Consider the following 18,127-nt stretch of genomic DNA (forward strand, 5'->3'; position numbering starts at 1 on the left):
ATGATGGACTCACTTAAGAAAGAGGCACTAAAATTAATGTGATGTACTGGCAAAAACAAAGAGGTGATGGCTGGAAGGTTTAGAATTAATCTTCAACCTCTGGTAATTGCTCTGGGCAACCCTCTAGACCATCGTTCCTCACCTTCCAAACCATTACAGAAAGAGAAAAGACCATATGCACATCAAGCTTGATGCCACCCTCAAATGGCCAGTCCAGCCCAAACGTTTTGGGTTGGACCAAGCATGATGGTAATTCCCCTTTTGTAATGGCTTGGCAGGTGAATAAAGATGGTCTGGAGAGTTGCCCATAACAATACCAGAGGTAAAGATTAATTCTAGACCTTCCAGCCATTCCCTCTTTGGTTTTGATATGAGACTTCTGGACTATAGATTGTGGTGAAGCAGTGAGTCTGCAGGACTCTTTAAAATAGCAGGGCATTTTCTTTTAGAACTATTTTGCCAGGAAGTTAGTTCCAGTCCTTGGAATCCGTCAAAATTGAGTGACCTCTACCAGAATCTGTAATACTTTAACTTAAAAGTTTTAAGGACATTGGGAAGGTGTGGCTATCTGGGCTCCACAAAACAAGATAGTTAACTGCTTTTACTAAACAATCTTGACAAGTTGTGGTTGGACGAAATCTTATAAGTGACATAGGGAAAATAATTACAGCTCAGGACGGGCGACATATACTGAAAGTGGCACGATGGAAAAATAATTAACGGTAAGAATATTTCTAACAGACTTCCAATTGTGTTTTGGATTATCTATGTTACTGCATACAGTCTTGACCTCTCTTTAGTTGATTTTTTTTTGGGTATTGATCATTTTACCCTATGGCCCTAAGTTTCCCGCTTGATTTCTGAGCATGAATGTACCTCTGAACTACAAGTGAGTGATTATTTTGCATATTTTGGTTTAGAGAGCAAAGTTGGCTGCAATAATTCCTCTCCAATGCCATTGTATTACATTTAGTTTACCAGCAAGAATTTCTTCTTCCTTGCCTGGGTCAATGTCAGGCTGTGTAATTCTCACTAACCAGCCCTGATTGCTTTTCTGGGCTCACCTTTCAAAAGGCTGTGTTCTCACCTTCCTGCTCTCTGGCTCTTGCTACACCCTGGGATATTGCCTTAGAAGAAGAGGGCCTTTCCTTCTGGTTATCGCCATGAAGAGAGGGGTAGCTTTTAGCAGGCTTCTGGTTTTCTCTTTTGCTAGCTTTCATGTTATACCTTTTCTTTTCCAGACTGTCTTCCTAACTGTGCCCTCACCTCTTTGCCCTTTAACTCTAAAATAGGGCTTTCAACTATTCTGCTCAACTGAAAATCACTTGGATTGATTCTGCTTTGTCGTTTCATCCTTACTAAGGATTGACCCTGACCCAGGGTTCTCAGCTCTCTATCGAGTGCTTCCTTTTCCTTGATCCAGGTTCTTAACTTAGCCTTGTTTGTGGTACTATTTGTGAAGCACATGCAATGTGGCATCATCGCAGTTAGGACTCAATCTGTTCCCTTTAGTGGTTGGTTTCCTGCTTTTTATGAATGGCACTCACCAAAGTTTTGAACCATCTGAATGGTTTATAGTGATTGCATCGAATGCCAAAGCATCGAATGCCTTAGCATCTAAAAAAAAAGCAACGATAAAAAAGCATCAAATGCATTTTTTTTCTTTTTATTTTAATGGGGGGGTCCCTCCAACCCCTGTTTTTTACCCCTTAAAACCGATTATAATTAAAATAAAACCTTTACCTTTGAAAAAAATGCATTTGATGCTTTTTTTCGATGCATTTTTTTCCGATGCTTTGGCATTCGATGCAATCAATAGACAAACCATCTTTGCAGCTGTTCCTGTCTAGTTTAGGAGCTTCTATGTGGGGAGCAAACGGGAAAGGTGTTCCCAGAGGACCCGGGGTACCTTAGAATGCATGAATTTGAATGAGTGTTCATTTCCTGACGTAACAGTGGTTCGTGGCTTACCTGTGGAGCACATAATTGCTCCTGGTCTGCTCTGGGGTAGCTGTGAATGGAGACACAACAGACTCAGTATCGATAGGAAATGTGGGTTAACCAACTCCTAAGGAGTTACCTATATTTGATGGGACCATGTGGGGTCGCCTCACCTCAGGTTGACCGAATATATTCCTCAAACCATTTTCATGGGCGAAAGGCACAAGTGATTAGGAGTGGGACAGAGTCTGGGAAATTATGCTTTAGACCTCCTCCAGATACCACATTATAGAACCTATGGATTTCCACCACTCCAGGGCCACCCTAACCTTTGTAGACGGCTTTTATAAAGTCACTTTGTCAGAAAAGCCGCCCTACATTTCTGATTTACATGTATAGCTAGAGGATCTGGATAAGGATGACTGGTGTAAGGCTGTGTAGGTATTTGCGTACATTGAAGACATTCTTAACATGTGTTTTTTCTTTCATTAGCAGAAAATGTAGTAACTGAAGTGCTGAGCTGATGTGATCATTGTGACCTAATCCAAAGGTGAACATTGCTGGGTGGTGTTGGACCCTTTGAAGACTACATGTTGTTGTTGACTGGGAAGCTAGTGATATGGCACAACGCACTTTTAGTGATAACAATGAGGAAACCTAAGGTGACAAGAAATGATGGAGGGGCTCATTTTTCAGCCCCTCTGATCAGACAAACGGTTGATAAAGGGAGGCATTACACAGAAACGCTGGTTTTAACACGATTTATTCCTAATCTGGAGGAGTTTTGCATTTTTAGTAGGTGCAGCTAGTGCACAGAACGTACCTTGCATATTCGCCAGCTCAGTCCACTCCGCCGTACAAACCAATGCATTAACACAAGCATGCATGTGCCTCATCATGAGTTTGGCAGTCTGGTAAAAAAGTTGATGATAAATTCATTAATACTGCTCTATTGAGTGGTAATGCATTTACTGTCCCTTTTACAGCACTGTAAACTTCTCGAGATTGGTAGTAAAGCGGAGGAGTTAACCGCAGCTGGAAGTAACTTCTCCACTTTACCTCCCAGAAATTGAGGTTTTATGGTTGTAGAATTACTGCTCATGATAAATCCTCTAACATCCACATGGCGGCCTGTAGACTCCAAAAACGGGGATTAACTGCACTGTTACCCCACTCACAATCTGTCATTAATGCCACACCAAGTGGCTATAATGGTAAACAAGTTTTGCAGTCATTCCTCCAGACTTAACTCCCAAGTCATAATGAGACCCACGCATAGGATTCCAGAGAGATCATGTGTAAATGCCTCTTGCAATCCTCCATTGTGGGGCATATATACAATTTTTCTAGCACACAGAGCCCGATTCTGAGCTGTGGAAAACACATGATTGAAAGCTAGTCTTCTTACCATCAGTTTCCAGCACCACCGTTATGAGGTGGGTGAGTATTGGATTTGAGCTGCCATGCGTTCTATCTGCAAAAGCTCATTAAATCAATGGAACAACACTTTTATAATTTTACACGGACTTCTGAATTGGGCCCACAGTGGAAAACAAAGGTGTATGACAATGTATTTCATTACGTGTTATAAATGTTAAGAATTGCAAATAAGGAAGCATTGTCATGCAAAGGTGAGTAGTCCCTGCTATGTAATTTACTATTTAATTTAAAATGACCACAAGAAAGAGGAAGTAAAAGGAGCGAACAAGGGGTTGAGCGAAAGAAAGAAAAATACATACAAAATGAGCATTGGATGGAGACTGAGAGGGAAGACAGTGTGAAAAAATAAAATAATACATGAAAGCTAGAGAATGAAAATTGATATAAAGGGCCCGATTCATGGAATTAATTGCGCTGAAAAAGGGGGACTTGCGCACGATGACGCGCACATTTGCCTGTTTTTCGATTCATGGTACACACTGCGCGGGGCTTACATGAGACTTGCGAGGAATCCGTGGGTCCAACACGTCACTGTGACACTATGAACGCCTTGTGCCAGACTCTCAGCAAAGGGGCGTACCATCTTGCGCAGTCACCTAAAAAGGGGGCGAAACACGTGGAATCGGGAACAACAAGCGAAAATGTGGGCGTAACGAGGCAAGTACCACAGTAAAATCCTTGCAACGGCCATATGCGCACTAACAACCCGTATTCATGGAATTGAACAGGGCTCTCTGGCGTGCGGATAAAGACGTGCAAATCAAGAAACACGTCTGCCACGCGAAAGCTGGCGTAAGCGCCACCACGCATATAAATCTGCACGAAAATGCGCGTATACAGCTACGATGAATGCACCATTTCTTACAGCAGTGAGGTGGAGGATGGCCAGAGCCTGCATTTTTCTACCCCAAAACAGCCTTTTGGGATGCCTGATGACTAGATCTATGCCAGGTATAGGTTTCCACCACATATATTAGACCTGGTCACGGAGTGGGAAGATGACCTTACATCACCCACCCTGTGCTCCCAAGCACTGAGCCCCTTAAAAAAGGAGCTCAATGTACTGCATTTTATGTCCACTGAGTCATTTCAGAGGACAACTGCATTAGTTGGGGGCATTTCACAGCCCATGCAGTCACGCTGCCTACATCAGGTGTTGGCAAAAATGACTGCACACCCATAAATCCGTGTTGGGCAGAATCATATGCAGTACCCTTTGGGACCATCACACACAATTAAGACTACAAGTGCAAGTACAAATTCACCTTTGGTACAAGCCTGTACTACACAGTAAAGTGGTAGCGATGGCTGAGCAGCCAGACTTATCTCAAGTGTAAAGTGAGCAGTATCAGAAGTTACACAAAGGACAGCAATTGCTATGGTTCAAACAAACACTGACTCAAGGTTTCTGAGTAAAAGAAGATACATTTATTTACACCATCATTTGTAAAACAGTTCACTAATATAAAGCAGCAGAACATCACAATCTTAATATACTAGACAACGCGAAATCAATTCTGGACAAGTTAAGCTCAAAATGAAGTGTGAGCAAAATGGCACTCCAACAATTTTAAAAGGGGGGGGAAAGATAAGGTTATACAAAATCAAACAGCACCAACAGGTAAGTAGGCAGGGCAATCTAGAAAAGGCTTACTACAGCTAGGATTCAAATCAATAGGCCTGAGCCAATGTTAATGGTTCAGAGTCTTTGCAGAGGATCACACAGTTCAGAGTAGTTTGCGGTTATGTCTTTGCCAAGAGTTCGAAATGAAGTTGGCCAAAGGAAAAGTTATTTAAAAGATTAGAGAAGGACAAGCCCTCGGATTGGCGAAAGATTTAAAACACTTTCCCGCGGTCGGACGAAACAAACAACCGGGTTTGAACAGTATCTTAGATGAAGAATGCTGTAGCAGAGGCAGAAGTTCCTGGCAGATCCTGCAGGCTCATGGTTCCTGAAGCAACTGTCGGACCTACACGAAGGAGGAAGACTGGAGGGTCCTGCACTGCCCAGGGAAGAAACCAGCAGCAGAGCAAAGCAACAAATAAAAGGTGCGCTTCTTAAAACCCAAACAGGGTCCGGTCCTTCTGGCTATCCAGTTCACTGCAGCAGTGCAGAGTAAATTCGACCAGGGGAGGAAGGCCTTGCTTGGTGTTTGGCGAACTGGTTGGTCCCACCAGCTCAAGGGAAGAAGATTCCTTGCAGATCTTCTCTGTCGTCGAAGTTTAGGAGATTTGGACCCACTCCAGGGCTTCACCGGGAGGTTCAGTAATTGCAGCAGTCCTCTTTCTTCAGCTTCTCTTCAGTTCTCTCAATCCAGTGGCAACTCTGCCTTCCAAGTCCCAGAGATCTGCTTTTTATGCAGTTTTCCCCATTCACGCAGTCTGGCTGTCAATCACACACCATGGTGACTGTCCTGGCAAGACAGTCACCTAGCCAATCAAACAAGAGTGCAGCTTGGGTCTCCAAGGAGACCCTGTGCAGGGGGGCCTAAAACCCCTCCCTCACATCCTGTATACCTAGACTCTCAGGTGCCTAAGGAGGGCTTCTGTGCAGAAGCCCGTCAAAGGACGGCGAACTAAGGAACCAAACCTAGTTTGGCGTGCAGAGTAAAACACGAGAATGACCTTTACAAAAAGAAATTGGTGAATATACCCAGCCAGAACCCAATAAAAGTAAATGTGGTCCAGCGGATTTAAGTTCGATGATACTAACATAGCCTAAAACAGTACCAAGACTATTTTCATAGACCACAGTAGGAAAAATATGGTAGATACCACTGCCACCAGCCAAATCTTAAAGAAAGGGGAATGAAATAATGTTCCATGAGAGACAGACAAAAAAGGATAACTATTAACTCTTTCCAGTTCTCTATGTAAGATAGTTTGTACTGGGTCTGTGAATTTAAAAAGACTAATAAAGTCAATGGCAACTTTACATGTTCTGGGAGGCAGTAGTCAGTCCCAGAAAATGGAGTTTAAAGTGGGAAGTCTGAAAAAGACACGCCTGTGTCACTGCACTAAAGGTGCTGTGTGACACACAGTAAAAAGATGATGCCTATGAAGTAGGTGAGGCTCCACAGTCTATGAACACAAACATGTAAAACACACAGCAAAACACATGTAAGAGTGGGGAAAAAAGGCTCACACTCTTACCAGGTGAAAAAAAGAAATTCTAGAAATCCAGCCAAGCTGCTGAGGGACTCATTAGGTAAGGGAAATTAGCCATTCTGGAGAATTCTCCCTAACAGTCCGCAAGCACATCTACATGCCCAGAACACTGGCAGAAAGGCAGGCCGTGGTCCAGGAGTTTTACGGGGTGGCGCTCTTCCCCAAGGTGATTGGTGCCGTTGATTGCATCCATGTGGCTCTAGGGCTACCTAGGGCCACAGAGCACATCTATCGCATTCGCAAGCACTGGCATTCCATAAACGTGCAGGTTGTATGTGATGCCAAGGGAATCATCACTTCTGTATATGCAAAAACTATCCAGGGTCCACCCATGATAGTCTCATATTCAGAATGTCACCCCTACACCGGGCCCTGGAATCTGGGAGGCAAGGCAGCACATGGCTCATTGGTGAGTAGAAATGCCCCTGCACATGCATGCATGTCACACACACACACACACAAACGCACACCACTGACAAATATTCTCACCTCTACAGGACAGTGTCTACCCTCTGAGCACCTACATGATGACACCAATATGGAACCCTGCCACACCACCCCAGGTAAGATACAACACAGTCCATATTGCAACTTCGGGCCATAGTGGAGCGCACATTCGGAGTGCTCAAGTCACGCTTTCGCTCCCTTGACCACTCTGGTGGTGAGCTGCTACTTGCACCACCAGTAGTGTGCAAGATCATTGCGACAGCATGTGTCATGCACAATGTTGCAACACGGCATAGCATACCAGTGGACATGGTGGTGAACCCACATCCCCAACCACATGCATATCGCCTGCTCATGGCAGGGGAAAGGGCACGTGGCGAGACTGCCCGTACCTAGTTTGTGGCTACATTTTTCACCTAATATCCAACCCCTGTGGAGTGCACACAGCCCTGGCACATTCCAAGTGCCATTCATTGATGACAAAGGGACAATCATCTGTGCCCACCAAACCACCCTGAGAATGTGCCTCGGAAGTGCTACATTGTATGCATCCCTTAGAACTTAAACTAATTCAATCTGGTGTGTACAAAAGGAACATATAGAAAAGGGAGTATGCCACTAACACCATGTCAAAGTACACATCCAATTGCCGGTGTGTCACATAAACCCTCCCACACGTCATGTAAAATTATCGCCATACCCTGCCATGGCATGCAATGTCAAACGAGATACATAAATGGGCAACACATAACACTACTGTCACAAAGTGCTCAGCGATGCATGGAACAAGTTGAGAAATAACACATGCACATACAATTCCATAATAATGTTAACAGGAACAGTAATTGCCTAGTACAACATATCATAGACACTGGACGAAACAGTGAATCTGTCTGACAGTGACACATCATATTTCCACAAGTGACTCAATGTGTCGTAACTTGCACAGGGCACCCAGGTACGTTTTGCGTGGCTCGGCTAATTTAAGGGTGGCAGGTAAGCGCATACAGCAGGAAGTCAAACAAGAATGGAGATAGGCAAGGTAATTCATAAGGATGGAACAGGAACAAAGGATGGATCTCAATGTTCAATCAAAAAGTGATGGGAACCATGCGCTGGACAAACAATGAGAAATCCCCCTAGGGGTGTATTCACAGGTTGGACTTGAGACTGCCAACAGATATAAGGGAAGCCCAATGCCTCTGTGTAAGTCACTTTTACAGGCACCACTCCTTGCAAGCCGCTGGAAAGTGGAAGCAAGAGTGGCTTCTGTGTCTGGACCCTAAGGCACAAACAAGGAGTGCGCTAACACGAGACAAGCCAGTATGGGTCCAACCGGAACCTACAGTGGATGCCCTTGGAGGCCACAGAATACAACACACTGTTACATTAATTCATAATTGACAACAGGTAAGACAAGGGAAAGGAAGGTGCACAGATTGCCTGCTGTGAACCCCAGTAGCCAAACTCTGAACAAAGGAATAACAGATGCACAATTGAGGACAAGAACGACAACTAAAGTAACTAGGGGAAAATAGCCAGTGAAGTCAGCACTGTTCAGAAGGGGGAAAACAAGTAAATAAAAATGTTGGACCTGGGAAGGAGGGGCACCCAGGAGGGTGGAGGGGCAGTGTGCACGTCAACATCCACATGTTTGGATGTTGAGAAAAAAATCCTCCTCCATGGGTTCATGGGCCGCACGGCCATCATGGATTGGGAGGGCTTTCGCTGCTGTCGCCACCTTGCTGTGTAGCATCTGAAGGTGGTACTGGTAAGTGAGGTTCATCACATATAGCCCTGGCCTGGTCCTCCATGGCAGCGGCCTGGCGGGACTGAAATTAATGCATCTGTAACATGAAGCCTCCGAGGTCCGCATACAACACCTCACGGGATGCAAACAGTTCCTCCAAGTCAACAGTTGCATCTGTTGTTCAAACTCTGTACTGCAGGCTGCCTCTAGCACTGCCAGTGTAGCTCTGAGGGCCAGAAACTCTTGCCTCAGGGCTTCCCCTTGGGCCCGATCCGCTGCAACCAGGGATGCCTGCAGAGGCCTCTGTTCCGCCTATCAGCTCCTGTTGCTGGCCTCCATGTGCAGTCTGTGTGAGCGGTATGTAGACTGCAATGCCTGCAGCTGGTGCTCTACCTGTGTTGCTGATGGGATCATGGAATTGGCCACCCTATGGATGGCCTGAGCCAACATCTCATAGGAAGCACCCTGTTGTTGTGCAACAGTATACATGGACTGCTCCCACAATGTATCACCAGCTGCAGCACGGCCACCGTATGTGCAGGCCCTATTCCTGCCTCACACAAGGGAGCATGGCCCTTGATGTGATGCCGCTGTCTGTGGCTGCTGGACTGCATCCCTCTCTTGCTCAGCTGTCCCAGGACCAGGAACCAATACTGTGGAGCGTGACCCTGCAGCCATAACCACCACAGATGGATGTGATAACACTGACTGGCCCTGTGAGGGGACGTGACCCCCTGCAGATGCTTGGGCTACAACAGCACCAACACTTGATGCACTCACCTGCAACAGCCTAGAGGAATTCAGATCCGGTTCATCACCAGAGCCACTGGTTTCATCAGAGGTGCACTTGTACTCATTCATGCCCCGGATGGCCTGTAGCATGAGACGGTTCTTGATGACTACTGTCCCGAAGCCATGTATAATGTATGTGATATGATTTGGTATTCATAAAGTGCATATACTCACGTTTTACAAGGTGTGACGAGGCAAGGGTGGGGGCATAGAGTGAAGCCAGACACATCGATCTTATGAGGCCAGGTGACATTGAGATTGCGCAAGTCCGGTGGAAGGGGAGACTTGGGGGGGAAGGGCGGGAGTGGCAGGGGGAAGTGCAGTACATACATGGGAACGGCAGTAAAAAAACCATGACAACATAAGTACTAATTAAAATGCATCCAGCTGGTGGCAGTGGAAGTGTAAGTGCAGAAATCAGGTGTCAAGTGTTGGTAGGGGGCTGTAGGGATACAGTAAAAAGTCCCCAAGTGCAGGGGATGCCAGGGACGCAGTGCATGGGTGCAACTGGCGGGCTAGAGGACCGGGCCAGAGATCAGTGGGTGGCCAGGTGACCAGTGCAGTTTCATATTCAGCCAGGAGTTTAGCAGGGGGGAGGAGGAGAGAAAGCACAACCCAAGAGGAAGCATCAGATGTGCTTCCAGAAGTGGAAAAGTTTCCCCTCAAGTCTCAGGGAGGCAGGGAGGCTGTTCCAGAGGGAGGCCCCAGCCGAAGGAAGACATCAACTACCAACTCTTTGCTAGGAGAAGCAACTGACCCTGAGGGAGTAGGAGAGGGATGATTGAAGAGCTTTAGAAGGAAGATATTTAGGAAGATACAGTTGAAGGTATTGCAGCCACAGGACCAAGAAGGCCTTGTGGACAATGCAGAGAGTTTTGAACTTAATAAACGTAGCCACTGGGAGCCAGTGCCATGATTACAGTCCTGGAGAGATACAAAACCTAGGCTGGAGAACAAGGACAATTTTCGCAGTCCTGTTCGGGATGAGTTGCAGAGGGCAGAGGGTTGAAGCAGTCAATTTAAGAAAGAGGCTGTTTCAGTAGCCCAGCCTAGAGAGAAACAGTGCTCTGGAGACAGTGAGCTGCTGGGGGAAGGAGAGGAGAGGAAAGGAAGAATACCTCTGAGGAGGTGCAGCTGATAGTTTGACCTCTCAGAGACATCAGAGATGTGAGGATTGAAGGAGAGTGTGGAGTCAAAGATTAAACCAAGGTATCCGGCATCACAGGTGGTAGCAGGAAGAGGGCCAAGAGAGGCCGGCCAGAGAGTGACAGGAAAGGAGGGAGCAGGTGTGGTGATGAGGAGAATCTCGGTGTGCAGCACATCGGTTGTATGGAGTCTGCAGGACACCAAGCATGGGTCAGTACACCATGACATGGTTCACCCATGGCAGTCATGGGAATGCAGGCAGAAGTGTTACACAATCGGAACAATTCATACAATCGACATAAACATATTCTGGATGCACACGCTTAATCACTCACCGGACATTTCCTCGTAATTTGGCAGGCCTCCCACGCCTTGGACCTGCTCCATATTAATGAACTCACTAATGACCTCTTCATGTGGTGTGAGATCCTCGTTCTCTCGTGGTGACCCACCTCCAGTCACCAGAGTAGAGGTGAAGTTGGTACCCAGCTTGTGTTTGGATCGACGGTGGAGGTCCTTCCACTGCTTCACCACCTCACGAGCGGTGCGCCTCTCATTGCCCAAGGCGTTGATTCTATCCGTGATTTACTGCCAGTGGACCATACGCTGAGCAGTCATATGTGTACTCCCTGCCTGCGAGAGCATGTCACGGTAGTGTACGCCCACATAGTCCACGAGGATCTGGATTTCTTCACCATTGACGCTCCTCTTCCTCGACGTGGCGTTCTCCTGTGCTGTGCATTGGGATTGAGCCTGTTGTGCTACTGCCCGCTTTACCTTCTTGGAAGGTTGTGCAGACCCTGTGTGGCTGGGACCACTCAGGTCAGTAGGGGCAGTAGCACTAGTGGCCTGGGCCATGGAATGACCCACTGATGCTGGGACAGTAGGTGTACTTGCAGGTAGATGAACCTGGGTGCTGGTGCCAGGTCTTTTCACTGCACGTCCCTTCCCCTTGGACGCACAGACAACATCTGCCCCTGCGTCGATATGGACCTGGGGTGTGACCACTACAGCCATGGCTGGTGGTCTCTGAGCCTGCGTGGTTGGGACTGCAGCTCCATGACCCTGGCTGGTGTGGCAGCAGCTAGCACTGCAACTCCCAGACCCTGGATGCTGGGGACTGCAGCTCTCCCTGCATCTCCCTGAGCCTGGGTGGTGGGGACTGCAGCTGCCCCTGCATCTCCCTGACCCTGTTGGGTGGGGGGCATAGCTCTCCCTGCACGTCCCCGATCCTGGACACCTCGGATACCTCGGTCACCTCAGCTACTTCGGCTATCCTTCCCTCCTGTGCCTTTCTCACTCATGGCACAGATTGATCTGTACAATGGGAGGTGCAGGAAGCAATTGGCCTGGGCAATTGGAGTGATGGGGCATGGTACTTGATGTAAAACGTACTAGTATGGTCCAGCAAGGCTCAATTTGACCCCAGGTAAAAAAAATAAATGGGACGTGTAACGCACAGGTACCCAAACATTTTTAAGAAGGGTGTGCGGGACCCCTCGGTAGCTCAATTGAAAAATAGCACGGTACGCTGTGGCACCCAGCAACACAAAAAATGCATAGGCGAAGCCCACACAACCCACTGTGATGTTAACAATGGGGGCACGCGATACACAGGGGCACCCAGAGTATGAATAATGCATACATTACTCACCGCTAGCCTCTGAAAATAGGAAAACACGGGCGTGTGCACAGAGGCAATCCCCCCACCAAAATAAGAAGATCACTCTTGCACAGTAGTGAACAAAATGCGTGGCACCACACAATTCTCACAACTCCAAGTCGCACAAGCGTGTGATGTTCTCCTACGCACTCCTTTATTCCAAATCTGAACGGCAATGCCCAACGGCGAGCGCACCACGTAATTTACGCGATTAGGCCCTTTCCTCTGATTTCACGTGTATGTGCTAATTTTGCACGTGCGAAGTAACTGTCACTCTGTTTCTGGCTGCCCACTCAAGTAACACGGAAGACCCACGCGCTCCTGCCTAGGAGCCATTTTACCTGCCTCCTACTGCCCTGAGCTGCCTCCTATGAGCCATCTGCTGCTGCCTGCCCATTGTGTGTGCCTGCTGCTCACCTGCCCTGCTTTTTGAGTGCCTCCTGTCAAGCCATTGCTAGTGCTCCTGTCCTCGGCCCAGTGTGCACCTCAGCTGATTCAGAAGACTCCCAACGTGCCAGAAGATCACCACCGCTCCACAGCCCAGCCCCAGGACCACTTTGCTCACCCATACTTGAATCAGGGGTTGCCATGTCCCAACCAACATCTTCAGAGGTCAGTGGCAACCCCATGGCAGCGAGGCAGAGGGCTCTCAACTTCACAGCCAGGGAAGTTTACCTCCTGGTGGAGCATGACTTGGGCATTATGATGCCCTCTTCAATCTCAGCAGCAAGGAAGGACGGACGCTGATCTGGGACCAGATCGTGGGTACCATCAACACGGAGGGGGTAGCATCCCGTGACTATTACCATGTGCACAAGTGCTGCACACCCAGGTCAGCAATTTGCAGCACCATCTGTAGTCATCAGGTGAGTGTCCATGTGTTGCTTTCCTCCACTCTGCATGCACATGTTGATGTATGGTGGGAGTGTGCACCTTGGCCTTATGGCAAGTATGCCTCTTGTACGGTCTGTGTGCATGTCCCAGGCAGTCCTGCACATGTGTTCAATGAAGCATGCATGCGTGATTCCAACTGTGATAATTTTGCAATGTGTGTTGTACTGCAGCATATTATGACGTGCATGTGGTTTCTTACATGTGTCTGAGACGTGCCCGTGTGAGAGGTGTGACACATGGGTGTTGTCGTCAACATCATGAACAGGCATGGTGTACATGTCTATGTGTCTGAGATGTGACTGTGTGACAGGCCATCGCTCCTGGATGGATGTAACTGGTGCATTTCAATGTGTGCCTCTTGCTGCCTGATCAACATTGAGGGGACTCTGATGTCATAGCTCAGTACATTGCTTCAGGGCTGTCAGGTGATGTGTGTACATGACATGTGTATGTCCCGTGATGCATGTGTGTGTAGCATGCACAATTTGTAGATGTGACAGTGCCATGTACAAGGATGTGATTGTCTGTTGTGAAGGACAGACATGTATGTGCATGTATGTACATTGCATGTATCTGTGTGTTGTGGAGGGTGATGATGGTTGTGACCTTTGGCAGTGTACTTCATGTGCATATGTTTTGTGCCAAACACACATAGGTACAGTACCCTGATGTTCGTGTTCTATGGGCCTCATTACGACCCAGGCGGTAAGTTACCGCCTGGGCCGTGACTTTACCACCATGGCGTAAACTACGTTTACGCCATGGTGGTTGGCGGACTTACCGCCCCATTCCGAGGTTGGCGGGGCGGTAAGTCCCCAATCTCCATTTACCCTTCCCCATTCCCATTTTTGCCCCACAGGGCATAATGGGAGTGGGGAAGGCGTTAATTACGCCACCGTAAATTACGGTGGCGTAATTAACTCCATGGTCCCTTAGCGCCATGGATTTTAACACCTGCTAAAAGCAGGTGTTAAATCCGCCATGGCGCTAAGGGACCTCGTACTCAGGCGGTAAGGGTCGGCGCTGTTTACGCTGCCGTAAAACCCTTACCGCCTGAGTCGTAATGAGGCCCAATGTCTCCTTATCCACAGCAGCGTTGGAAGAAGAGGGCAGAGGAAGTGCAGTGGAGCAAGGCAGCAGGGATGCTTCCACCAGGCAGAGTGGCAAGGCTCAGTCACGCCCACTGGCATCAACAACATCGGGAGCGAGGAGACTGGTGCTGCGTCTCAAACATCGGCCACAGCTGCTGAGGGAAGGTCCAAGAGGGCGAAGGTGGATGTGGACTCCTCGGCAGCGGCGGGGACAGGTGAGCTCACACAGGGGCAATCCACTGCGGAAGATGCTGAGGAGGCATCCAGGTTGGTGGGGGAGGAGGAGGAGGAGGCCGTATCAGCCCAGTCCATGGGGCCCGGCGGGTGTGATGATGTGGGTGTGAGTGGTGCAGTCCAGACTCAGGGACAGGAGGCAGTGCAGGCCGTCATGGAGGTGCCTGTGTGAAATCCTGGCTCTGGGCCAGTGCCTGCACCAGTATGCACCTGCCGCCATGGCCCAGGCTAGACCCATCCGCAGGTGTCTAATGTTTCCACACAAACCGAAACCCCAATGCTTGTGGATTTGGCCATTTGAGATAGCGTGGGACCCGTGCTAGCTGGTATCGCGAGGCATACAGGCGCCATTTGTCATGATGTGCAAGCTTACAATCGTGGGCTTGCACATCATCACAATGAGGTCTGGCGTCTCCTGAACTGGCTCGCTACGTTCCTGGTCTCGAATTGGGTGCATGGGCTGGCCACTTATGCAACCCCCTCCTCGTCTTCCTCTTCTGTGTGCCAGTCATCCTCCCTGGTGCCTTCCGGCCCAGATACCACCAGGGCCCCCTGTGTACCTGTCCCAACCACGCCGGCCCATCCGGTTGAGGTCACATCCCTGCCTGAGTTGGGAGTCAACGTTGAATTAGCCGAGGTTGTCACCACACCAATCCAGGCTACGACAGGAGCTGTGGCAATGGAGGGACAGCAGGCACCCAGGAGCAGGGCATGTGCAAGACGACCTCGGGTAATTTAATCAGCCTGGAGGATGGCCAGGCAACACAGGCACCAGGCAATAAGGCAGCAGCAGGCTCTGAGTAGAAGGCTTCGGGACTCAGGGCATACCATCGAAAGGGGGCAGGTATCTGGCATCAGGAAAGATGCAAATGTGGACCTTCACACAAGGATGTCTTCCGTGTTCATGCGGTACTGGCACCAAATTGGGGCAGAGAAAGCAGCAGGTTCAGGAGGCGAGACTCACCATAGCCAGGGCGGAAATAGCACTGCGTCGGTCAGAGAGTCAGGCTGAGGTCCTCGAGGATACTTGCAGGAATTGGGAGGGGATGGAGAGGACCATGCAAGCCCTCGAGGTGAGAACGGGGAATTGGAAGCAGTGTATGATGACGCCCTGGCTGACACCTTGAGTGAGGATGGTGAGGAGAAGTAATAGCCCGCTGCCTTTGTAAATAGTTTTTTACATTTAAGTTTCTGTTGATTTTATTTATTATTTGGAGCTTTGGGACATTACTCAGTTTTTTGTAAATAGTTCTTCATGTGAGGTTTTCTTTTTATTCATCTTATGATTTGGAGTGGACTGTGGACATTACTCCATGTTAATTGTGTAAATAGTTTTAAATCTTTTCTTTTTTTTTGGTGTTCACCATGCAGTAATGGTTTTTGTTTTATTTTTGATGGTATTGTCTATATTTGTTATGGACACGGACATTTTTACATTCTTTACTTTTTTCATGTACATATTTGAAACCTTAATTTACAGTGTTTATGTGCACAACACAACTGTTGAATATAATTTATTTTCTTAACTCACAGTCATTGTTTCTCACTGTTTTTTTGCAGTGTGCTGGTTTGTTAGTCCTTTTAGTGTCCCTGGTTCTGACCATCATTGTTCATGTGTGTGGTTACTTGCATACATGTGTCATGATTGCTATCCATTTTTGTGGTGAATATACACATGTTAATGTTAATGTTAAAGGACATTTGTACTGCGCACTATCACCACCCTGGCGCTCTGGCGGCTCTGAAAAAGGAGGGGATGTTGAGTTAGTGGGAGGAAGCAGGAAAAGTGCAAGAGAGCAGTGATGTGCTGTTGGCGGCCTCAGCCCGGTGGGTCCATTGGCTGGGCCTGGGGTGTTTGCGGCCGGTAATCATTGTGTACTGTTGTGCGAGTCTATGTGTCTTTTTGTTTTGTTGTTGCAATGTAGTGAAGTTTGTGCGGTTTGTTGTGCTGTAGGTTTTGGTTGTATTGGTTCAGGAATTTGAGAGGTGTATGTAGAGGTGAAATTGTTATTGGAGTTGGCTAGTTGGCATCTCAATCCTGAGTTGAGGCGCTGGGCTTGTGTAGTCTCCCCCGATGCACCTGTCCTGATCTGGGTCCCTCTGACATTCAAGTTAGCTTACTCCTCTGGTCCCCACCTCTATCAGGCTCTCTCACAGCACCACCTGTACTCCTTTCATACTCCTGCGGCCAGTGCACTTGCCAATGTCAACAAGTAAGGCAGTGTGCTAATTGCCAATATCTCGGGAATTCCACACCACTGTGGTACCTGGTGGTAACTAAGGGGCGGGTGGAGTAGTCAACTCGATCTCCGTGTGTGTCCCCTAGTTCCCGTCTATCTGTTGTCACCCGTTCAAGTGCCGCGTGAGCTTCCCTGTCATTTCTGCGGTTGTCCATGTCTTTTCCGGTTTAGTCATCCTTTTCTCCGTTTCGGTTTTCAGTTTGAGTCCGTGGTGTTGAAGAGCCAGGTTTTTAGTGATTTCCTGAATTGCAGGTGATCTTCGGTGTTTCTTATTTCTTTTGGGATGTTGTTCCAAGTTTTTGCGGCTAAGTGGTAGAAGGAGGTGCCTCCAAGTTTTTTCTTAAGGTATGGTTTGACTGCCAGGCGGACTTTGTTGCTTGATCGGAGGTGTCTTGTTGGTTTGTAGATTGTTATTTTCTTTTGTAGGAATTCTGCTCCTTGTCCATTGATTGCCCTGTGCATTATGCACATTGTTTTGAAGGTGATACGATATTTATCTTGGAGCCAGTGTAGTGTTTTTAGGGCTGGAGTGATGTGGTCTCTTCTTGATAGTTTGAGGAGTAGTCTTGCTGCTGCATTTTGGATCCGTTGCAGTTTCTTCAGGAGGTGTTCTGGTATTCCGAGGTAGAGGCTGTTTGCATAGTCGATTCTTGACTGATTAGGGCGACGATAGTGAGTGTTTTGTGCGTGAAGGAGAGGAAAGGTAGAATTCTTCTTGCCATGTGGAGGAGGAAAAAACATTTCTTCACTGTTGCATTTATTTGTGGTTCTAAGGTTAGCGTGTTGTCCATTAGGACTCCCAGATTTTTTACTACCTTCAATGGTGTTGGTGCGTTTCCCATTTCCGTAGGCCACGGGATGGTGGTTTCGTTCTCTTGGTCTTTGGATACGATCATGATTTCTGTTTTTCCTGGGTTGATTTTTAGGTTGTTTGCATTCATCCAAATTAAGACTTTTTTTAGGCAGTCGATTAGGGCTGAATGATCGGCAACAGTGTCTTTGATTTTGTAGATGATTTGAGTATCATCTGCGTAGTTGTAGCATGTAATGTTGTATTTTTTTAAGATTCTGATGACTGGAGTCTGGTAGATGTTGAAATATAGTAGAGATAGTGAGGATCGTTGTGGCACTCCACAATCGCTAACTCGTGGAGTGGATTTGAATGGTTTAATCCATATGGTTTCTGTTCTTTCTGCTAGGAATGATTTGGGCCAAAGTAGGGCTGTGTCTGTTATGCCTATGTCTTCTAATCTTTTGGTCAGGGTGTGGTGGTTCACTGTGTCAAAGGCTGCGGAGAGGTCGAGCAGAATAAGGGCTGAGG

This window comes from Ambystoma mexicanum, chromosome 4q (genome assembly GCF_040938575.1).
Source record: "Ambystoma mexicanum isolate Mex_15411 chromosome 4q, UKY_AmexF1_1, whole genome shotgun sequence".
NCBI classification, from domain to species: Eukaryota; Metazoa; Chordata; class Amphibia; order Caudata; family Ambystomatidae; genus Ambystoma; species Ambystoma mexicanum.